The sequence below is a fragment of the Moschus berezovskii genome, chromosome 5, assembly GCF_049115385.1.
Source record: "Moschus berezovskii isolate FMDL1 chromosome 5, NW_MosBer_1.0, whole genome shotgun sequence".
NCBI classification, from domain to species: Eukaryota; Metazoa; Chordata; class Mammalia; order Artiodactyla; family Moschidae; genus Moschus; species Moschus berezovskii.
Genome location: NC_142464.1, coordinates 69,150,609 through 69,174,701, shown reverse-complemented (window position 1 = coordinate 69,174,701; position 24,093 = coordinate 69,150,609). Strand labels below are relative to the sequence as shown.

The 24,093-nt window shown below is 44.1% G+C and overlaps 1 protein-coding gene and 1 pseudogene across 17 annotated transcripts in view; one reads left to right on the top strand and one right to left on the bottom strand.

Annotated features, from left to right (window-relative positions):
* Window positions 1-24,093, top strand: part of APBB2 (amyloid beta precursor protein binding family B member 2) — a 388,982-nt gene that overhangs the window by 4,591 nt on the left and 360,298 nt on the right. Inside the window, exon 2 of one of the 17 annotated variants that reach the window (XM_055435272.2) lies at window positions 9,217-9,312. The exons of the other annotated variants lie outside the window; for them this stretch is intronic. The gene's annotated coding sequence lies outside the window, so the exon portion shown is untranslated. The remainder of the gene's footprint in view (window positions 1-9,216; window positions 9,313-24,093) is intronic. 17 annotated transcript variants of the gene reach the window in all.
* The window catches only part of LOC148777849 (uncharacterized), a 169,771-nt pseudogene that overhangs the window by 4,525 nt on the left and 141,153 nt on the right, over window positions 1-24,093 (bottom strand).

The window sequence follows — 24,093 nt, the reverse complement described above, 5'->3', positions numbered from 1 at the left end:
GATGGTGGAGTCTGGTGGGCTGCAGTCCATGGGGTCGCTAGGAGTCGGACACGACTGAGCGACTTCACTTTCACTTTCACACATTGGAGAAGGAAATGGCAACCCTCTCCAGTGTTCTTGCCTGGAGAATCCCAGGGACGGGGCAGCCTGGTGGGCTTCCGTCTATGGGGTCACACAGAGTCGGACACGACTGAAGTGACTTAACAGCAGCAGCAGCAGCAATAAGTAGACGGTAAGTCTAGTGCTTCTGATCATAACTAGGCTCCAGGGCTGCTGAGCCTGTGGTAGGAGTACAGCAGTGACTGCAAACACCAGATGAGAGCTGGAAGAGAGGCAGTACATGGGGTAGAAAGTCAAGTCATCACAACTTGGCAAGAAGTAAGAAGCCTTGGTCTGTTTCAAGGTATGAGGGGGCATAGGGTATAGAGTTACAGGAGACATTCCCTCTCTACATAATCTTTTTTTCATAATATTTAAATCTTACCTGGTCCTCTAAGTATTGAACAAATGCTGCTGCTCTGCTGCTAAGTTGTGTCAGTCACGTCCGACTCTGTGCGACCCCATAGACGGCAGCCCACCAGGCTCTGCCATCCCTGGGATTCTCCAGGCAAGAACACTGGAGTGGGTTGCCATTTCCTTCTCCAGTGCATGGAAGTGAAAAGTGAAAGTGAAGTCGCTCAGTCATGTCGGACTCAGCAACCCCATGGACTGCAGCCTACCAGGCTCCTCCACCCATGGGATTTTCCAGGCAAGAGTACTGGAGTGGGGTGCCATTGCCTTCTCCAGAACAAATGCTAGGACAGGCATTATTTTTGTAATCAGGAAAAAGTCACAGCATATTATTTATTGCTATGTAAGGCTATGGTTTTTCCCATGGTCATGTATGGAGGTGAGAGTTGGACTGTGAAGAAAGCTGATCGCCGAAGAATTGATGCTTTTGAACTGTGGTGCTGGAGAAGACTCTTGAGAGTCCCTTGGACTGCAAGGGGATCCAAACAGTCCATTCTAAAGGAGATCAACCCTGGGTGTTCATTGGAAGGACTGATGCTAAAGCTGAAACTCCAATACTTTGGCCACCTCATGTGACGAGTTGACTCACTGGAAAAGAGTCTGATGCTGGGAAGGATTGGGGGTGGGAGGAGACGGGGACCACAGAGAATGAGATGGCTGGATGGCATCACTGACTCGATGGACATGAGTTTGAGTGAACTCCGGGAGTTGGTGATGGACAGGGAGGCCTGGTGTGCTGTGATTCATGGGGTCGCAAAGAGTCGGACACGACTGAGCGACTGAACTGAACTGAACTGAAAATGTGTAGATTCATATGGACAGCCATGGAAAGAGAACATGGAAAAAATGAATGGTGTGGAATATGAATTAAGGGTTTTCTTTATTGTTTGTTAATGATTAGGTAGTTGTTATAAATAAACCATTCTGTCCTTTGCTGCTTGTGGAAGTCTTGCAAAATTTTATCTGCTAGGTTATAACTAAAGTTTTTGAAGTGTAACTCTCCTGGAAAGTATGCTTCAGGAATGCTTGAAGTAGGAGGCAGAGTGGTTTTGTTTTGATTTTTCCTTTTCAAGTTGAGTAGAAAGAATGCACTTTTGGAACTGAGCTGGGAGAAGTATGCACTTAGGAGGATGAGGTTGGGGAGAACTTACAGAGCTCCGAGAGGGACGGAAACGCTGTCATTGAAGAAGGAAGTCTTGGCATGACTGGTGGTATGGAATGTAGCATTTCCCAAATTGCTGCCTTGTGAGTAAGAGCTTAGTGGAGGGTATACTGGATGCGCATCACAGCGCTACTATCACAACGCTAGGGCCGTTGTCTGTTGGTGAGGTTTCCACTCTCCTTGTTCTGTTCTGTTCTGTCGCTCAGTCGTGTCCGACTCTTTGCGACCCCGTGGACTGTAGCCTACCAGGCTTCTCCATCCATGGGATTCTCCAGGCAAGAATACTGGAGTGGGTTACCATTTCCTTCTCCAGGGGATCTTCCCGACCCAGGGATCGAACCCGGGTCTCCCGCATTGGAGGCAGACGCGTTAACCTCTGAGCCACCAGGGAAGCCCCTCCACTCTCCTTATCCGAGTGATAATGGTGACCATGTAGTGAGTACTTTCCAAGTGTGTTCAGATGAGAAGATCTGTCCTTTTCTCTGAGATGATGCCATTCTGATATGGGGGTAAGGTTTCTTTTGTGAACTGATGGGGATAGCTTTAGTTGGCAGCCTAATGGTCCATTAAATTGATAAGTCTGGGAATCGGCCTGAGATGTAGGGAGCTCTGCCCTCAGGATCAAGTTGACTTGTGGAGGCCAGGACACATTGGAGCTTGTGGGTGAGCTGATGGGGCCTTCTAGGAATGTGGAGTCATTGGTCCTAGGAGCTGAGAAGAAGTTAATTTCGAAAGTGCTCTGGGAACCAGCAAGTATTTTTGAATTATAGCCCAAGAATGACAAAGAAAGTGCCAAGATGAAAGATGAGGTTCTGAGAGAGCAGGAAGGACAAGTGACTGAAATGTGAATTTTAGCAGGCAGGGGGCCTCAGAATGACAGATTGTGGTGTTTTTTTTTTTTTGCACGCGGACTTCTTTCTGCCCAAATGGCATGCTTTAGCAATTCAGGATTGGTGATTCTAGGAAATGCTGTTGGAGTTACAGCCATAGAACTGGGAATTGTGTTATAGCCGGCTTGGTTTGCACCTCTTCAGTGTCATGCCCTCCAGGGTGAGCCTTGGTGAATCGCTGGAGAAAGTTTATGGATAATTTGCTCATGGAATTGGTATTGTTCACCTTTAGTTTGAGTAGTTGTTAGGAGGGTGGGAGGTGAGGGAAAAAACACAAATTACTTCTGAGTTTTAAATAGTAGCTTAAGAATATAGTTAATTTTCAGATAATACTTTAAAAACCTGTGCTTAGTAATATTTGGATCTCACTGGTCTTAATAATATATTATTGTGGAACTCTGTGCAAAGAGCTTATTTTAGCTGTTACCCTATTTAATTCTTACAGAATACTATAGTGCTGTTCCCATTTTAGAGATTAGGAAACTGAGGTCCTTTTCACAAAAGGCTACATACGTGTATGTGCGCGTGCTTAGTTGTATCTGATTCTTTTGAAACCCCATGGACTGTAGTCTACCAGCCTTCTCTGTCCATGGGATTCTGTAGACAAGAATACTGGAGTGGGTTGCCATTTCCTTCTCCAGGGGATCTTCCTGATCCAGGAATTGAACCTGTGTCTCTTGTGTCTCCTGCATTGGCGGATTCTTTACCACTAGCACCACCTGGGAAGCCCAAAGGCTACATAGTGAACAATAATGCTTGCCTTGCAACTGTTGTCAACCCAGAGGAGTCTGTGGGTTGCTGAGGAGCTGAGGAGCTGAAGAAATAACATTTATCAAGGGTGAACTCTGCCTAGTGCTACATAGAAACACTTCACTTCATTTTTTGGGATATCTTCTTTTTTCCCTTTTTATAGATGAGGAAACTATGGTTCAGAAACTTTAAAGTACTTGCCCAGGCCCTATACAAAGCCTGCATTATTCTTTGCACCACAACACGAAACTTTCCTAGATTCAGCCTTTGGGAAGAAGGTGAAAATTTCACCTTTCATCCATTTACAGAATCCTGCTAGCCTAAATCCGCGTACTTAGTGACGGAGCCATTGCCTCCAGATGATGGCCTCATGTGCACATGAATACATATCGAATAGTAGAAAAATCCAAATATAATTTCTAAATATGTCTGAATCTAAGGGTTGCTATGTCGAATCTCTCTGGCCAGATTCAGGTTGAGGATATTTCTGTTGTAAATAAAATGCCCCAGAATCTGATCAGTTGTCACATGTCAATCAGGGGCAGTGTTGGGGTGACAAGGCCTTTGATGACTGGAGGAACCTGAGGATTTCACGGCCTTTCCAAGCAGCCTCCAGGCTGACTTGAGACTTATGGCTGTTGGAGAGAGGGAGGTGGGTGTGCCTTCCTTCCTGAGAGCATCCTGCTTGCTGCTGGCTGATAGCTCTGTTCTTACCTTCTGATCTGCATTTGGTTTCCCAAGTAGATCTTTGTCCTGGGCAATAGAGTCAGTCAGTGGACCTGCATTAATGAGTATCTCTGTTTGCTTGGCAGACTGTGTATCAGCACAAGTTATAATATGAATAAGTAGAATTTCCTTAGCATGAGTTAGGTTTCTTGAGTTTGTTCCCCAGTGAACAAATACAGCTGAATTTCTGAACAGAACTGAGGCATAGCTTGGACTTAAAGTGAACAGAGAGGGGTGTAGATACTTTGAAAAGCACTGATTCAACCTCAGATTCTGACCAGAGCCTCTCATCCTCCCCACTAACCAAACTTTATTTGTTTATACCTTTTCGAGATCGCTAGCGAAGACAGACATGCAATCATCTAGGGACACCCAGAAACCTCAGCTTCTTTGTCCATGCCTTTGTTCAGCAGATGTTTATTGAGTACAGACTTGGCGCCAGGTACAGTGCAAAGTGTTCAGGAAGACAGGAATGTCCTGGAGTGTCATTATAAAGTGCTTCAGTAGAGGCCTTTGTGAGGCTCTGAGGGAGGGGAGAAGGGAGAGCAGGAAGACCTTACAGGCTTTTTAGGAGCCAAGGCAAAGCACTGTAGTAAAACTCACTGCTACAGAAAACCCTTCAGCTGTCTCCTTTTCCATTTTACTTTGGTTTAGTGGAAGTGTGGTAGCCTGCTTCTTCTATCCAACAGCTGGTATTTGCTATTGCTTCTATAAAGGACCTAGAGATTTGGCCTTTCAAATCTCTATAGCTATGGTTCTCGGGGTGGGGGGTGTGATTTTGACCCCTAGGGAACATTTGGCAATACTCCTGGAGACATTTTTGATTGTCGTGATTGTCAAAGAGGTCTGACTGGCATCAAGTGGGTGGAGACCAAGGATGCTGGTAAATATCCTGCAGTGTGTGCACAGGACAGCCCTGTGGGGAGGCAGTTGAGGTTTGGTGGTTTGACTCTCAGCATTTCAGTACTGCTCTACGGTTCCATAACCGTATAATCTTGGACAGCACAGTTGGACCACAGAATTACACAGTGCCTCAGCTTCCCCAGAACATGGTTGTTATGAGGGTTTCGTGAATATGATAAGAGCTTACAACAATACTTGGGGAAGTTCCCTCGTGGTCTAAAGGTTAGGATTCGGCGCTTTCACTGCCATGGCCTGGGTTCAATCTTTGGTTGGGAAACTGAGATCCTGCAAGATGCGTGCTGAGGTCAAAACAAAACAACCCCCCCCCCAAACCCAAACCAACCAAATAAGAAAACAATACTCGGTCTCTAGTAAGACCTTATCAGTTATTATTAATTTTAGTTTCAAGCAGAAACTTTAACTTGTGGCTCTGAAGAGCTTGAGTTTGGAGAATCCAGGAGAGCTGAACTTGTGTGCGACCTGTCAGTGTGCTATGGGATAAGAACTGGCCATTGTTGTTTCTCTGCTTCCTTTTTGTCTGTGGGTTTTATTTTCCACTGTTCCACCTCTTGATGCTAGGACTTTGCCTTTCATCATATTTTTCCCCAGGGACCCAAATCTCTGTCCTTCATAAATTTTCCCCCTAGAGGGCTGAGAAATATACTTACGATTTTCCTTAGCTCTATTTTGGGAATTGTGAGAAAATGGGAAGCAGGTCAAGGGGGAAGTTGCATTGCTTCTGATTGTCACAGCTCCCTTCTCCATAAAATTCTGTGCAGAATTGAGAGGCAGGTGGTACTGCCTGCTCAGTAACTCTTCCCGCTACGCCCACCAGCTCCACCCCCAAGTTAGGTGCCTGCTGTTTCCAAAATACCCTGTAATTGGGTCACAACATTATCTGCCTGATGGAAATCATTTCTAAAAATCAAAGCAAACACTCAGTCTGTCTCAGCGGGCTTTGAAATGTCTCTGTCCTGTACTTTGGGTCTTTGCAAAGTTATTCTGAAAACAAAGCAGACTTGTTGTCTCAATTAGGTGGCAGTCTATCTGTGACCTGGATCTTTGTCATATCGATATTTTCACTTGCAAGTGTGCTTCTGACTTCATGGTCGTTTCTGACTTTCGGCAGGTAGGTGACCTTGTGAACTCTGTGTGTGTGTGTGTGTGTGTTAGTTGTTCAGTCTTTTATGACTCTTTGTGACCCCATGGACTGTAGCCCACCAGGCCCCTCTGTCCATGGAATTCTCCAGGCAAGAATACTGGAGTGGGTAGCCTTCTCCAGGGGATCTTCCTAACCCAGGGATCGAACCCGGGTCTCCTGCATTGCAGGCAGATTCTTTATCGTCTGAGTCACCAGGGAAGCCTGTGGACTTTATGCAACAGATCAAAAACTGTTGAATTTTCATAAGGTGATTGACTTGTAAAGGTTTTCATTTAGTGTTTTGAATGGTATCAACAGACTAGAGAAAAATTAAGTTCAATTGATACAGCTTTCTAATTCCTTCCCCATGACACAGTCCTCTTTCCGCTGAATGAGAGCAATGGCCTCTCAGTGGCCTCCTGGCTTGGCCATTCATTTAGTTTGGCTTCTCAAGCACTGGGCGCTATTCCAAATGATGCACGTGGAAACTGACCACGATGGCCACTGACTCTGACAGCTAAAGAATAGCTACATAAAACGTGATGTGTGCTCCTGGGAGAAGTGCTCAGTGCTTCCCTGACAACCACCTGCAATGCTGGGGTGTGGGGTGTGTGTCAGGCACCACCTCCCAGGAGAAGGGGTGCTCCATCTGTCCCACTGCACACCTGGCCCCTCCATCTATGCAGCAGAGTAAGGCGGCCCTGATCCCCGGCTCCCACTCAGAGCCTGCTGTTTCTGACAGTATGCCTCCACTTCGTGACCATTGCTAGTCACCTCTCACCTAGGAGTCTGCAACTCCTTCTCTGGCGCTTCTTCTTGCTCTCAACACTGCCTCCAAGGTGATCTTTTGAAATCTGCAGGTCTGGGCCTGTTCATCCCATTCCTCAGGGGCTCCTGGCGGCCCTCAGGGTGAAGCCCTGGCTCCTTGGTGCCACACCTGCCCCACTTCATGGTCTCCTGTGCTTTCCGTCTCATGCTCTGAGCTCAAGCCTCATGGTTTTTTGTAGACGCCAGGTTTTCTCTGGCCCTTTATCCTGTTCCGATCGCCTGCAACCATCCTTACCGTCTGTCTGTTCTTTACCTGCTTGACTTTTGTAACTCTTCCAGGAAGTAGTTTAATCATGGTCTACCTCAGTGTGTGTCAGTGACCTGCGGGCGTATTAAGACACACAGGGCCGGCCCCACCACAGGCTTTCTGATCCCACAGGCCTGTTGTGTCTCCTGATGAAAGTCTGCACGTCTAACAGCTTCCCAGGAGATGTTGATTCTGCAGGTCTGGGGCCCACACTTGGAAGACCACCGGTATACCCAGGACAGGGCAGCTGGCTTTTCTGGCTCCCACAGTGAGCTCCTCATCCCCACTTACAGCCACCTGGGTTACCACACAGAATTGTATCCATTTACTTCCCTGGCTCCTCTTCTGGTCTGCAGGTCCTTGAGGGACAGCACTGTGACTTCTCCATTTTCGTGTTCCCGGTGCTTCGGAAGTCCTGAGTACTCAATTAACATTTGTCAAAGAATGAGGATGTGAGTGAATAAGAGTGTTATCGTTGGCGGCTTTGGTAAATATGCCCCAGGACATTTTCAGCAGCTAGTTGAGAGTTTATCCCCAGATATAATGGTATAGGCTTATAGCATGATGTTAATGGGGTTGGTGGGGCTTCCCTGGTGGCTCAGAGGTTAAAACGTCTGCCTCCAATGCAGGAGACCCAGGTTCGATTCCTGGGTTGGGACGATCCCCTGGAGAAGGAAATGGTAATCCACTCCAGTATTCTTGCCTGGAGAATCCCGTGGACGGAGAAGCCTGGTAGGCTACAGTCCACGGGGTCGCAAAGAGTCGGACATGACTGAGCGACCGAATGGAACGGAATGGGGTTGGTATGTGTTAATGTAAGAGCTGATTAACTTTTGTGATTTTTGTGTCCAAATTCTACAGAAGTCTAGGGGAGGGGCTCAGTTTAAACTCATTGTTGTTTCTAGAATGACTCAAAAATACATTGTTTTCTTATCATGGCTCAGAATGAAAACATGTATCCACAGGAAATGGAGATATTTAATTTTGCAACCACAGCATAAGCATGGCTTCTCTATTTGAACTAATAAATCATATTGAACTGAAATTAAATATAACCAGATGTTTCATCATTTCTCCAAGCCAGAGGGAGGGATAGCCAGAATACTTCACTTCCTCATTCATTCTGCAAATGTTTATTAAGCACTTACTGTGTTCTGGTGGGGCCTAAGGGTATGGCAATGATTAAAACATTCTCTGCTGCCTTCGTGGGGGGCTCTATGAAATAATAGAGATGGGTGATGTGACGGAGAATCCTAGTGGGCTTCTTTTGATCAAGTAGCCCTAATGGGTGACTACTAAGCTATGACCTGAGTAGTAGTAACTGATGGTCATGGCAGGATCATGAGTGAAAATTGCTCAATTGTGTCCGACTCTTTGCGACGCCGTGGATTATACAGTCCATGGAATTCTCCAGGCCAGAATACTGGAGTGGGTAGCCTATCCCTTCTCCAGGGGATCTTCCCGACCCAGGGATTGAACCCAGGTCTCCCACATTGTAGGCGGATTCTTTACCAGCTGTGCCACCAGGGAAGCCCATGAATACTGGAGTGGGTAACCTATCCCTTCTCCAGGGGATCTTCCCAACCCAGGAATCGAACTGGGGTCTCCTGCATTGCAGGCAGATTCTTTACCAACTGAGCTATCAGGGTCAGGGTCAGGATCATGGAGATGATCAGTTTCAGGCCAGGAGAATGTGCAGAGGGCCTCACTTTAAAACATCTCTTTGGTGATGGAAGGTGGGGTGGGGAGAAGGAGAAGTAAGGAGTTCTGGATTAACAGATACACACTGCTACATATAAAATAGATAAACAAAACAATTTAGGAAACTATATTCAGTATCTTGTGATAATCTGCAGTGGAAAAGAATCTGAAAAAGAATACATATTTATGTAAAGTTGAATCACTTTGCTGTACACCTGAAATTAAATAAATCAATAATATAAAAAGGTAATCAAGGAATATATCCCCCCAACAATAAAAATCTCTTCCAGGAGCCCTAATGTTCCTGTCGTCCAAAAACTATGTTGATGTTGCCTTATTATTTTTTCTGCTCATTCAGGGCTCAGCTCTAGCTCGCCTTGGTTCCACAGCCTCTAAAGCAGTGTTTCTCAGAGTGATTGGAAACCTGAATCATTGGAATAAACCATAAATCATTGTGAGTAAAGGCTTCTGTGTTAAATTCAGAAACTTGTATGTACCTACTCATCAGTGTACTCAAGGATTCCTGCTGAAAAGAAGTTTGTTAGCTTTCTTTAACCCAGCACTTGCCTGTGGGTGCATTTGCACGGCCTCTTCTGAACAGGTGTTTCTTGGTGCACACCTTAAACAGCCTGCTGTTAAGGTTCTGCTTTGCATGCACCCGGAGTAATGTTTCCTGTGAGGCAGACTTCTCTCTGCTTCCCCTTCTACTCCCTGTTTCTCATCACTCATCAACACTTTCTTATCATTGTAGAGGACTACAGGGTGGCTTAGTGGTAACAAATCTGCCTGCCAATGTACAAGTCATGGGTTGGGAAGAGCCCTTGGAGAACGGAAAGGCTACCCACTCCAGTATTCTGGCCTGGAGAATTCCATGGACTGTATAGTCCATGGGGTCACAAAGAGTTGGACAGGACTGAGCTACTTTCACATTCACGCCAGTGCAGGAGACACAGGAGACACGGGTTTGATCCCTGGGTCGGGAAGATCCCCTGAAGGAAGGGAAGGTAACCCACGCCAGTGTTCTTACCTGGGAAATCTCATGAACAGAGAAGCGTGGCTGACTACAATTCATGAGGTTGCAGAGTTGGACATGACTGAGCACTCACACATGCAGGATCTTCAGTTGGGACAGGATTTCTTTTATTGATTTTCCTCATGCCTGATCAGTTGATCGGTCCCCCTGGCTTGGATCCAAAGATAAATGTCATTTTGAGCCTGAGAAATTGTTGCTCGTTTGGTGTATTTAGGGGAGGAACTGGCTAATGGAGAGTGGTTTTTGACTTCTGTTGTTCAAATTACTACTTCATTCTGTCTTCTTTTGGATATCGAGATGTTGTCCTGGAGGTCAGCCGACTCCAGGTGGAAGGAGAGAGAGGAGTGACCAGTTGGAGTTGCTAAGGCTGAGCATTTGGTATGAGAAAAAGAAATCTGGGGTCACGACTTGGTTAACCTTGACCTGGGTTTTTGCTGACATGTTGGAATCTTAATTCCAATTTAAAAACTACTGGCTTTGGGTTATTTTTCTGTTGAGGTATGTTTAGTTTTGGTCCTCCCTGAAGTCAGGGAAGATGGACTAGGTCTGTTTTTGGAGAGTTTTATTCTCCAATCATGTTTATGGTTCTAGTTTGTCACAGAGGCCAGGAAAGGAACTAGGTGGGCCGAGCTCACTGAAAATTTTCATTAGAGGGAGAGCCCAGAGTGAGTCTTTTTGAAATGATATTAGTGTAGATAGCATAATACAGAGTAAAAAAAGCATTTGGTTCTGTTGTCAGGGGCAGGGAAAGGCGCCTGTCCCATGTTGCTGACTTTTCTGTATTTGGGGAGACTCCCAGAGAGATGCAGTAATAGTTCACTGAGAAGAGGGTTAAAAGAAGCTGCAGATGTAGATGAAAGAGCCCACAAAAACCCTCCCCCCAAGGAAGGAACCTCCTGGAACATGAGGAGAATTAGAGCTGGGAGTCCCTGAGGGTTCCTTTCAGTTCTGGGAATTGGTGCTTTTGGGTTCCCCTGTCAGGGTGCTCTTTTCCTGGCACTGGTGCATTCCCTAAATGGGATGGGAAATTGAGCGTGACCGGTCTTGTTGGAATACCATTACTATGGTCAGGCTTCCCAGGTGGTGCTGGGAAGTGGTCAAGAATCCACCTGCCAATGTGGGAAAAGCAGGAGACGTAGGTTCGATCCTTGGGTCTGGACGATCCCCTGGAGAAGGAAATGGCAACCTGCTCCAGTATTCTTGCCTGGAGAATCCCATGGACAGAGGAGCTTGGCGGGCTACAGTCCATGGGGTGGCAAAGAGCCAGACACTACTGAGCATCTGAGCACAATTACTATGGTCAGGATCTCCATGTCTTCAACCACCTATTATCCTAAAATTCAGGGAGAAGAAACTCCCACATGTGAATTAAATGGATTCCAATGATTTGAGCAGAAAATGTATGAGCAGTGCTGCAACAGAAGTAACGCTCACCACTCTTATTCATGAGACTCAGCAATTGGGTCAGTGTCATTTTCTAAAAATGTCTTTTTTTCCAGGACTTGAGGTTATTTGTACTAAAATAAATAAAGGAAGTCTTGCATTCCATCGGCTTACGTATAATGGTCTCCCGATCAAAGCCATCTCCTGCTGACTTGAGTTTTATTTTAGCTTAAATCATTTTCCTTTACTGGTACTAGATCCTGCTGTTATGTATATATTTTACAAGCTGCAAGCAGAAATAAGAAGCAAAAATAAGATGTGGCATTTTATTGAATTTTGTCTTTTTTTCCGAGAACATGTGGCTTGCAAGAAAAACCAATAAAAATAGACAATAGGGGAAAGTGTTGATTTGTGGCATTATTATCTTCATTTCTTGTGAAGGAAACAAGATTTTCATTAGATGCTGTTGTGCTGTTTTCCATTGAGAGAGATAACAGTGGGATGGATGGCCCATTCAGATTTTATTTACAGTTTCGCTTAACATTTAAATGATTTTTGTATGAACATTTATAAAGGTGTTACTTTCTTTTTGCAGCATCAACTATTAAGCAGTGTGGTACTAGCATGCCCAAAACAGTTTCTTTCCATTGGAGAGCTCGGTGGATACATATTTTCATGAAATCACATTTGCTTTACCTTCAGTATTGACCTTGAAAACTAACTTTTGAAATGCTTAGAGATATATCTTTTTGATAGATCGTTAAGTTAAAGAAGGAGTATACCTAGTGTGATGCAGTTTTAAACATTTTATTTGCATAGAGTGAAAATTTTTGAGAGAATGAATAGAAACAAGTAGAGATTTCATGAAGTTGGGGGGTGGCTTTGCTGGCTTACTCTCAATTCTTCCCTAGCCATTCTTAGTGTTTTTATATCCTTCGGTTGTTGTTCAGTCACTAAGTAATCTCTGACTCTGGAACTCCATGGCCTAGAGCACACAGGCTTCCCTGCCCTTCATCATCTTCTGGAGCTTGCTCAAACTCATGTGCATGGAGTTGGTGATGCCATCCAACCATCTCATCTTCTGTTGCTGCCTTCTCCTCCTGCCCTCAATGTTTTCCAGCATCAGGGTCTTTTCCAATGAGTTGGCTCTTCGAATATATCCTTTTAGCAATGAGTTAAAAGGGAAACCTAGTTCTTGTGTATTCATTTTTAACTCATCTAAAGAGTGTGAATTTCAAGGATATTTCTTCAAGGAGACCAACTGGGAACAAAAAGAGAACTGGCATCATGCTTAGTGAAATAAACAGTCCAAAAGGACAGGTATTGTGTGAATGTCCTTATATGTGGTGCCTACAGAAGTCAGATTCATAGAGACAAAGTGGAAGGTGGTTGCCAGGGCGTGGAGGGAAGGGGTAACGGGGAGTTATTGTTGAATGGGTCCAGAGTATCAGGTGGGGAAGATGAAAAAGTTGTGGAGATGGATGGTGGTGATGGTTACACAACAGTGTGAACATGCTTAGTTCCACAGAACTGTACCCCTAAAAATGGCTAAAATGATAAATCTTGTTATGCACATTTTATCACAGTTAAAAAGTTTAACAAAAAAGAAAGAGAACTGGTTCTGTATGCTCACCAGCCCAGGTACTGTGACCTAATATCCCCCCAGGGCCGAGGCTCTGAGGGTTGGGAGGCGGGCAAGAACCCTGGCAGCTTGAAAGGGAATAGGTACCACTCACCTGAACCTGATCCCGAAGTCCTATGTTTTCAAAAGCTTTCTTCACTGTGGAACTAACGCTAACACAGACAGATTTGAAATAACCAGTTGGTTATGCCATACGTGGATATGCCATACGTGGATAGCCCAGGTGGCGCTAGGGGTAAAGAACCTACCTACCAATGCAGGAGACTAAGAGACGCAGGTTCAATCTCTGGGTCAGAAAGATCCCCTGGAGAAGGGCATGGCAACCCACTCCAGCATTCTTACCTGGAGACTTCCATGAACAGATGAGCCTGGAGGGCTACAGTCCATAGTGTCACAAAGAGTTGGACACGACTGAAGTGACTTAGCATGCACACACGTTATTTGGGTCATGTTTTTGGCCATGTATACTACTGACTTCTACTTTGGAGATGAAGTGATTTGATAAAAATTAATCTTCATTGGGGTGTCCTCAAAAAACTCTGGTACCTTTCCCATTTATTTAGTTGATTATGCCCTCATAGCCAAGTGACAGCTGACCTAACCCTTCTTTTGCCTTGACCATTTTGTTCTAAAGAGAACGTAGAGTTTAGAGCTAGACAGAGCCAAGTTTCAATTTGGGCCCTGCCCTGGGGTTGCTGGATATAGGAGGTGCCCTGCCTGAGCCACAGTTTCTCTATCTATGAAATATCCACAATGATAACTACCTGGATGGGAGGGTTTACTGTGATCATGTGAAAATGTGTGCTATAAAGTGATCAAGTTATTTACTTTACTGATTTCCTCATGTTGAAATGGTTGGTAGGTGGACCAGGCATTTTAGATGAACTCCACATTTGTTACTATTCTATGGAAGATGGTCCTTGATCAAAAACTTACATACTGTTTAGGATTGAAATGTTTAAAAATTTTTTAATTTTATTTAACTTCTTGGCTGCTCTGGGTGTGACTGTGCTAGGTCCTCACTGCTTTGCATGGGCTACTCTTGCTTGTGGTCCTTGGGCTTCTCATTGTGGTGGCTTCTCTTGTTACAGAGCATGGGCTCTAGGCACGAGGGCTCAGTAGTTGTGGCTGTTGGACTATAGAGCACAGGTTTGATTGTTGTGGCTCATGGGCTTAATTGCTACGAGGCATGGGGGATCTTCCAGAATCAGGAATTGAACCCGTGTCTACTGCATTGGCCGGAGAAGGCAATGGCACCCCACTCCAGTACTCTTGCCTGGAAAATCCCATGGATGGAGGAGCCTGGTAGGCTGCAGTCCATGGGGTCGCTAAGGGTCGGGAACGACTGAGCAACTTCACTTTCACTTTTCACTTTCATGCATTGGAGAAGGCAATGGCAACCCACTCCAGTGTTCTTGCCTGGAGAATCGCAAGGATGGGGGAGCCTGGTGGGCTGCTGTCTATGGGGTTGCACAGAGTTGGACACGATTGAAGTGACTTAGCAGCAGCAGTAGCAGCAGCAGCTACTGCATTGGCAGGCCAGTTCTTGTCCACTGCTCCCCTCGGGAAGTCCTATAGTAGGTTTCTCTAATGCTTTGTGTTCAACTACATGGCCTTGCTGTTGACTGTTGTCCCCCCGTCCCCTTTTAGTGTCTAAAGAGAATGTGGATGACAGTTCCTTAGCGCGTTTGATGCCTCGTATTATAGTTTGATAGATTTTGGAGACCTACAGATTGGGATTTTGATCCCTGGTCAGTCTCTATCAGAAAAGATTGCCTCCTTTTTCTTACGGGAAGAAGGATCCTATAGAAATTATAAGTGAAAGTGAGAGGGTTAGTCGCTCAGTTATGTCCGACTCTTTGCGACCCATGGACTGCAGCCTGCCAGGCTTCTCTGTACATGGAATTCTCCAGGCAAGATTACTAGAGTGACTTGCCATTCCCTTCTCTTGGGGATCTTCCCAACCCAGGGATCGAACCCGGACCTCCTGAAGGGTCATTATATACCATCTGAGCCACCAGGGAAGCCCAGAAATTAATTAGGGTTAATGTTTATTGAGCATTTCCTGTGAGACAACTCATTTCCTGTGAGTCACTGTGATGAATGCCTTACGTGGAGATCATTTGGCCCCACTTCTCCTTGAGGCAGCTACTGTCGTCATCTGCAAATACAGGTGGGGAAGCTGAGGCTCACCCAGGTTGTTCCAGGGCACACAGCTGGAGCAGGTGCTGGGACTGGGCTGAATGTAGATTACAAGGACAGAATTTGGCATGGGGAAGGCACTCAGTAAATGTGAATGCAAATACTTGCATACACACACACACACATAGAACTTGGCATGGGGAAGGCACTCAGTAAATGTGAACGCAAATGCAAATGCGCGTGCACACACACACCCTTAAATGAATATTTCTCTGAGACACAAGAGCTACTAGATTGCAAAAATTAGGAAATTTCCCAGGAGAATGGAGAGAGTCTAAGGACCAACCAGTGTGAGAAAGCTTGTGTCAGAAACACAAACTGTTGTAATTGTGGCTGTTTTGCATTTTCTTCTAATTGCTATTTTAAACAAAGAAAATGTCTATCCTCTCTGTAGGGTGATATATGCTTTTAAAGGATGTAACTGAGGTTGAGATGTTTTTCTTTAGGAAAAAAGTCAGTTATTTCTCTAATCATTGAGCATTCTGTCCTGAGAATGCACTCAGTATAATTAGAGAGGATAGGCTCCAGCCTCCAGGGGTGAGCAACTGGCCGTCTCGAAATGTTCTGTAAATATATTAGTCTGAAAATTGCATTTTAATGTGGTGTACTAGCAAAATTGAATTTTATTTGCCAAATTATTCCATGTTAATAGTGGTCTTTTTCTACAGGAAGTCTGTTACTTTGTTTAAAAAAAATATAGGTCATCTGTTTCTTCCAAAATAATTGAACCATCCACTGGAATCGTCAATTACTACTTCCACTTCTGATTTGAGTTAGGATACTGATGGAATACAAAATAGCAGATAGAACTTCAGGTCAATAATTTGATTTTAGAGAATATCATTTTGCCTGTGGTGTTTGCTTTGACTAACTTTGGCATACTGTGCATGTGCATCCTGTTTTAAATGCTGTATATTGATATTTAAAATGAGTTAAGGCAGCTTTGTGGGCCTTTTGTCATTCAGGTGATGCTAGTAAAAATGTATTCATTTAATTAATTATCAATGATGTCTTCTAAGGAAACCATCTCGAAGAATAATTCTTGAGTGCTGAGCTGGTTAACAATTATTCTTGCCAGAGAATCTGTTTAAAGGACCAAAAAATTGTGAATTATCCTGTTTTGGAAATTTCTAGTGGTTTCCTTAGCATACAGAGAAAATCAGGCTTCCACTGTGGTGATTACAGATGAAGAAATCACAGTTGATGTAGGGTGAATGCACAAGTTTGACACTAGACTCCGGAAGGATATAGGGAAACTGTCAATGGGTTAAATTTGAAATACATCCATTTATTTGCAAAAATTTTGTACTTCATTTACATGTTTCCTTGAGCACTAATTTTTGTTAATGAAAATTTGAAGGCTGCATGTAATCTTAAACTGTTAGCTGTGGACCCCAAAGAATCAAAAGAAATGGACACTTAGGAGTTTTAAAAGAAAGTATCAAATGATTATAAGTCATTATTATAGAATATTGTTTGAGGATTGTCCATTGTCAAAATTCGGAAGTATTGCTTTGAAGGAAGGAAGGGTGGTATATAGTAAACTGAGAATGCTATAAGTATTTTGCTTTGAATTTTTCTAGTATATTAACTGACTTCCATTCTAGGGAAATACTCTTTTATGATAAACTTTCTAATTTACTTAAAATATGTTTACATTTTGATTGTATTCTGTTTATCTTGTATGTAAAGAAATCCTTGAATCTCAAACATTTAACCACTTCAGTCTGTATTCAGGGCTTCCCTTGTAGCTCAGTTGGTAAAGAATCCACCTGTAATGCAGGAGACCCTAGTTTGATTCCTGGGTCGGGAAGATCTGCTGGGGAAGGAATAGGCTACCCACTCCAGTATTCTTGGGCTTCCCTTGTGGCTCAGCTGGTAAAGAATCTTCCTGCAATGTGGGAGACCTAGGTTCGATCCCTGGGTTGGGAAGATTCCCTGGAAAAGGGAAAGGCTACCCGTTCTAGTATTGTGGCCGGGAGAATTCCATGGACTGTACAGTCCATGGGATTGTGAAGAGTTGGACACTACTGAGCAACTTTCACTTTCATTTACTGTATTCAGGGGTTTGCTGGTGGTAAAGAATCCACCTGCAATGCAGGAGACCTGGGTTTGATCCCTAGGTTGGGAAGATCCCCTGGAGAAGGGCGTGGCAACCCACTCAAGTAGTCTTGCCTGGAGAATCCCATGGACAGAGCCTGATGGGCTACAGTCCATAGGGTTGCAAAGAGTCAAACACAGCTGAAGCAACTGAGTACTGGATGCTGGAGGAGGCTAGGAAGGATCTTCTCCTAGATGCTTAGGAGGGAGATGGTCCTGCCGATATCTTGATAACAGAATTCAAGCCTCTGGAACTGTGAGAGAATACGTTTCTGTTGTGTTAAGTCAAATAATTTGTGTTTGTTCCAGTATCCATAGGAAATGACAGGCCTTTAGAGTCAGACTGCTTGAGTTTGAATCCTGGTTTCACAGTCTAATGTTGTGATCCTGAACCTCAAGTTATTGAAACTTGTCATGCCTCAGTTTCCTCATCTGTAAAGTAGGGCTAAAAAGGGTACCTTCCTTATATAGTCAGTAAAAAAAAATTTTGTCTTCTTTTTGGTTGCGTTGAGTCTTCGTTGCTACCTGGGCTTTCTCTAGTTGTGGCGAGTGGGGGCTGCTCTCCAGTTGTGGTGCTCGGGGCTTCTCGCTGTGGTGGCTTCTCTTGTGGAGCACAGGCTCTCGGGTGCATGGGCTCAGTAGTTGCGGCAAATGGGCTCAGTAGTTGTGGAGCATGGGCTTCGTTGCTCTGTGCCATGTGGAATCTTCCTGGATCAGAGATCAAACTCGTGTTCCCTCCATTGGGTGGATTCTTATCAATACAGGTGGATTCTTATCCACTGTACTACCAGGGAAGTCCTCACATAAATATTTTGAAGATAAAAATATGTGTTTAATACTTTGACCAGTTCCTGGTACTATTACATGTAAAAAATTCAGTCATTCTAAGGAGATCAAGCGAGTCAACTTTTCTAAAGGAAATCAACCCTGAATATTCATTGGAAGGACTGATGCTGAAGCTGAAGCTCCAGTACCTTGGTGACCTGATGCGAAGAGCTGACTCATTGCTAAAGACCCTGATGCTGGGAAGGATTGAGGGCAGGAGGAGAAGGGGCTGACAGAGGAGGAGATGGTTGGATGGCATCACTAACTCAATGGACATGAGTCTGAGCAAAGCTCAGGAAATGGTGAAGGATAGGGAAGTCTGGCGTGCTGCAGTCCATGGTGTTGCAAAGAGTTGGACATGACTAAGTGACTGAACAACAACAGTATTTATATATATGTAGCAACTAAACAACAACAACAAAACTATAAGGAAATGATTTTTGATCATTCAGCTAATATCTACTGAGCTTTTTAAATAGCAAATGTCGTGCTAGATAGTGTTCAGTTCAGTTCAGTTCAGTCGCTCAGTCGTGTCCGACTCTCCGCGACCCCATGAATCACAGCACGCCAGGCCTCCCTGTCCATCACCAACTCCCGGAGTACACTCAAACCCACGTCCACAGAGTCGGTGATGCCATCCAGCCATCTCATTCTCGGTCGTCCCCTTCTCCTCCCGCCCCCAACCTTTCCCAGCATCAGAGTCTTTTCCAGTGAGTCAACTCGTCGCATGAGGTGGCCAAAGTATTGCAGTTTCAGCTTTAGCATCAGTCCCTCCAATGAACATCCAGGATTGATCTCCTTTAGAATAGACTGGTTGGATCTCCTTGCAGTATAAGGGACTCTCAAGAGTCTTCTCCAACACCACAGTTCAAAAGCATCAATTCTTCGGCAATCAGCTTTCTTCACAGTCCAACTCTCACATCCATACATGACCACGGGAAAAACCATTGCCTTGACTAGACGGACCTTGGTTGGCAAAGTAATGTCTCTGCTTTTTAATATACTATCAAGGTTGGTCATAACTTTCCTTCCAAGGAGCAAGCGTCTTTTAATTTCATGGCTGCAGTCAGCATCCGCAGTGATTTTGGAGCCCAAAAATATAAAGTCTGACACTGTTTCCACTGTTTTTCCATCTATTTCCCATGAAGTGATGGGACCAGATGCCATGATGTGTTCAGGGTGAACATAAATCCTTCAGGTGATCATTCCCTCCATAAATGTGAAGAAGAGAAGTAGATTCCGTGTGGCATCTTTTTGGGCCAGAACTATCTCTGACCTTTCCTCTGCACCTTGGGAAGTCTAGTACAAGACCTGTGTCCTGGGGAGGCAGTGAGCATGAAGCCACACTGCCTCGGGTCAAATTCTGATTCTTACTAGCTTTGACCTTGGACAGTAATAGAATCTTTAACATTGTCTCCAAAATGTTGACAGTAATTGTACTTTTGTCACTAGGGTTATGGTCAGAATTAAGTGGCTTCCCAGGTAGTGCTAGTGATAAAGAACCCACCTGCCCGTTCAGGAGATCTAAGAGATGCAGGTTCTATCCCTGGGTTGGGAAGATCCCCTGGAGGAGGGCATGGCAACCCACTCCAGTATTCTTGCCTGGAGAATCCCATGGAAAGAGGAGCCTGGAGGGCTGCAGTCCATAGGACTGTAAAAGAGTCAGACATGACTGAAGCAACCTAGCATACAAGGTTTAAGTGAATTAAAATACACGAAGTGCCTGGAATAGTAAGCATGTAATAAATGTTATTATATTATTAAATAAACCTCGAAAGTTTTCAAACTTGTAAATTAATTCATTCTTTTGATATTAAGTGTGGAGAATTGAGATATGAATCAGATACAGCCCCTTTTCACTTAAGTGAATAGTAAGATTAATTCATTTACATTTTAATAAAATAGTATATAAATGAGGCAAAGGGTGATAGAAAGAGCATGATTAATTCTCAGGGTTTCAGGTTTTGGAGATTAAATTGGAGTTTTCTAGGCAACAAAGGAAAGAAATAACATTAGGGGAAATGGGAGTAGTATATCCAGAGGCATGGCATGCAAGGGGATATCCCCAGGGGTTACTCACAGAGGTACAAGAGTTCTGCTGGTACCTGACTTTGGTCCTAGAGCCAGGGTTTGAATTCTGCCACTTAACTGCTGTGTCTCCTTAAGGTAATTTCTTGACCTCTCTGTGCCTCTGTATTTTCATCTTTTAAATAGGGATAAAAGACTTTGGGAGGATTAAATGAGCATATTAACTTGAAGTGCTTAGATGGGTGCTTGTCCAAAGTAAGTACTGAAACAAAAAGCATTGGCTCTTGTTAATGTTGTTATTCTTCAATTTGCTAAAAGACTACAAGGGCTAAGAAGGTTCACTTAATATTAAGTTCAGTGATTTCTGTGGGCTTGGATCAGTGTTGCACCGTTGGGTCCATACAGTCTCTTAAAAATAGCGTTCACCATTTGAACATTTGGATTAGGAGTTGAAAAAAAAATTACATTGTTTAAATAGAGGAACAAGTGATTAAAATAGGCCAGACATTGGCACAAAGCTTTGTGCAGATTGCTGATTAGGCAAAATAAAAAAAAAAATAAACCAGCATGTTGAGCCAACATGGTTTTGTTTATAAATCTGGTGAACCACCTGTATCTTTAAGTAATCAATTTAAAGATGGGTTTGTTAATTGTTTCCAAATTACCCAGTTACGTTAGCCTATGTTCTGAACCTGCGTACGTTTAGAAAAACCACCAACGAAAGGCAGCCCATTGGTGGTGCCACTTAGTTGGCAGATGTTCAGAAGTGAAAGGAGGCGTGTGGCCTCAGGATTTCTTTGGCTATACTTCTCAGAGCTGTGATGGCAAGTGCATGAATTATTTCAGCTGTAGTCCAGTCTACTCTTATTTTTAGTTTTAAAAGAAGGGGTCATTTCCAATCGTGGTTTTCTTTCATCATGAGAGTCATTCATTATGTATTCATTATGCAATGTATTCATTATAACAAGGCTTAGGCAGAAGGAAAATAAAAAATAAACATCACCAGATATGTCAACATTTGGAGATAATAATTGTTAACACTTGGGGTGGAGGCTTTTAAGTCTCCTCCCACTTGCAAAAAAGTTAGGCCTTTCTCCACTGCAAGGGCAGGCTAACATTGGACACAGGGCAGCCTGGTGAGGGAGACCTTTGGGGAGATGTTTAATTAGAAAATTCAGGACAGGAACAACATAATGGTGATCATGGAATTGTTTTACACTAAACTAGTTGAAAATGTTGGTGAGAATAAGTGGCTGAACAAAGGTTCTATTTACTCATTCACCGTATTTATTGAGGGCCAGTGAGATGCTGGAGACAAAGCAGGGAACACAGCAGATAGAAATCTGAGCCTTTGTGGAACTTTCTTCCATTGTCAGGATTGTAGACAGTAACTAAAGGAAATAAATAATCGACATTATAAGGTATCAGTACTGTGGAGCACTGAGATTGATGCTTTTGAACTGTGGTGCTGGAGAAGACTTTTAAAAAGGAAGGGGATAAGACTAGTCAATCCTAAAGGAAATCAACCCTGAATACTCTTTGAAAGGACTGATGCTGAAGCTGAAGCTCCAATACTTTGGCCACCTGGATGTGAATGGCTGACTCTTTAGAAAAGACCCCGATGCTGGAAAAGACTGAAGGCAGAAGGTGAGGAGGGCGACAGTGGGTGAGATGGTTGGATGGCATCACTGAGTCGATGGACATGAGTTTGAGCAAGCTCCCGGAGATTGTGAAGGACAGGGAAGCCTGGTGTGCTGCAGTCCATGGGGTCACAAAGAGTCAGACTCGACTTGGCGACTGAAAAGCAACAACTGAGGAGAAAAATAAGTCAGACTAGAGGGCTGGTGGCGGGGATTGGGAGGGGGTGAGAAGAGGGGGATGTGATTTTAGTTTTTATTTTTCTAAGTGTAGTTCCTTTACAGTGTTGTGCCGGTCTCGCTGTACAGCAACAGTGACTCAGTTATATACATTCTTCTTTTATATTCTGAGTGGTTTTCAACGGGGGGCCGTCAGGGGAGACGTTACAGAGAAGGTGTTTTGAGTCAGCGCTTGAAAGAGGTGAGGAAGGATGGTCTGTGCTATGCATCCTTGGGGAAAGAGTGCTTCATGCAGTGGTGTTTGTGGAGCAGGAGAATGTCAGCATGGCTGGAGGGAGGTGAGAGGAGTGGACGGGGGCAGATAGATAAAAAGGTGAGGTGAAGGTGGTGAAGCATCCTGTAGGGCTGGTTGGGCCATTAAAACAGCCTTGACTTTAGAGCCAATTACGATGCGAAGCCGCTGAGGGTTCCCAGCCAAGGGTCACTGTCTGACTTAACGTTTTACATGGGTCATCTGGTGGCTGTGTGAGAACAGACTTTAGGAGTGTTGGGTTGGACTCAGGGAAATCAGTCCAAAGGTGATTGTGGTAATCTGGTTTGAGAGATGATGGAGAGTTGGAAAAGGCCAGTAGCAGGGGAGGTGACTGGATTCTTAATATATTTTCAAAGTGGAGCCAGTAGGATTTATTGATGGGTTGAATGTGGGGTGTGATAGAAAGGGAGGAGTCAAGGATGATTCCAAGGATTTTAGTCTGAGCGGTTGGAAGTATGAGGCTGCTCTAATGGAGAAGACTGTGATTCGTGAAATAGGTTTGGGTGGGGGAGTGTCACGGACTGAATGTGTTCCCCCCACCAAATTCGTGTTACTCCCTGATGTGATGACATTAGTATATGGGAGTCTTTGAGAGTAATTAGGTTTAGATAAAGTCATGAGAGTGTACCCCTCATGAATGGGATTAGTGCCCTTGTAAGGGTCATGAGAGAGCTGGCTAACCCCCCTGCTCTCTGCCACATGAAGGTACGAGAAGTTGGCAGTCTGCCTCTTGGCAGAGTGTTCTCACTAGACACTGAATCTGCTGGTACCTTGATATTGGACTTCCAGCCTTCAGACTGTGAGAAATAAATTTCTGTTGTTTTTAAGCCATCAGTCTGTGGTTATAGCAGTCCAAACGGGCAAAGACAGGGTGGATCCAGAGTTCAGCTTTGAATGTGATAGTTTGGGGTGTTTAACAGACATTGATTGAAGATATGAACCCAGCAATTGGAACTTAGGGGAAAGAGGTCTTACAGATTTGGAAGTACAGTTAGTCACCTACATAAGGACCTTTAAGTTGCAAACTTTCAAAGATGTCAACGTGCATTCCACCAACATAAGGCATTAGAGAAATTACACTTGCCCTCTATTTTAGTAGGCTAGTTTTTTTGGGCTTATGAACATGCTGTTACAACGGGACTCATTTGTATGTAGACTTACTGTATAAAGATCATCCAGGAAGGGCGTGAAGGTAGAGAAGACTTGCACTGACATGTTAGGGTTGGAGACATACGAAGAAGCAAAGGAGACTTAGAAGGACTGGGCACTGATGGCAGGGTGTGATGTCTTAGAAGCCAAATGAGGATATCTTTCAAGGGAGAGGTGTGATCAGCTGGGTCAAATCTAAAATTACATCTCCATGTAAAACTGTAGTAATTATTGAAAACTTATGTTTGTTCTTTAGGTTTTGTCTTATTTACCTCTCAAGGTATACAGAATTAAGTATAAGTGCCCCATTCTTTCTTCCTGCTCCTTGTGCAGTAGCATTGTTAATAGTCGGGGAAACCTTCCAGGTGTGTATAATTATATACATCATATTGATATCTCTGCACCTATATCTATCTGTAAAGTTTTGTCATAACAAAGTGTTTCAAATATCCCACTAAGTATTAGATTCTGATATACCGTATTAAGGAAATATGACCACTCTTCTGTATGAATTAAAATTTATCTTTCTTTCCTTTTTTTTTTTTTAACAGTTTCACCATTCTTATTTTTATACACACACGGCCACCTTCTCGCTTGCGTGCATGGATGTGTGTTTTTTCTCTGTCTTTATTCAGGCTCTTCTACCCTGCTCAAGGCTGTGCTGTATTTTTCAGACTGCTGCGGTAACAGCAGCAATGGTGGGCCTGTTCCCACCTGGGTCCTGGGAGAGCTGCAGAAGTACT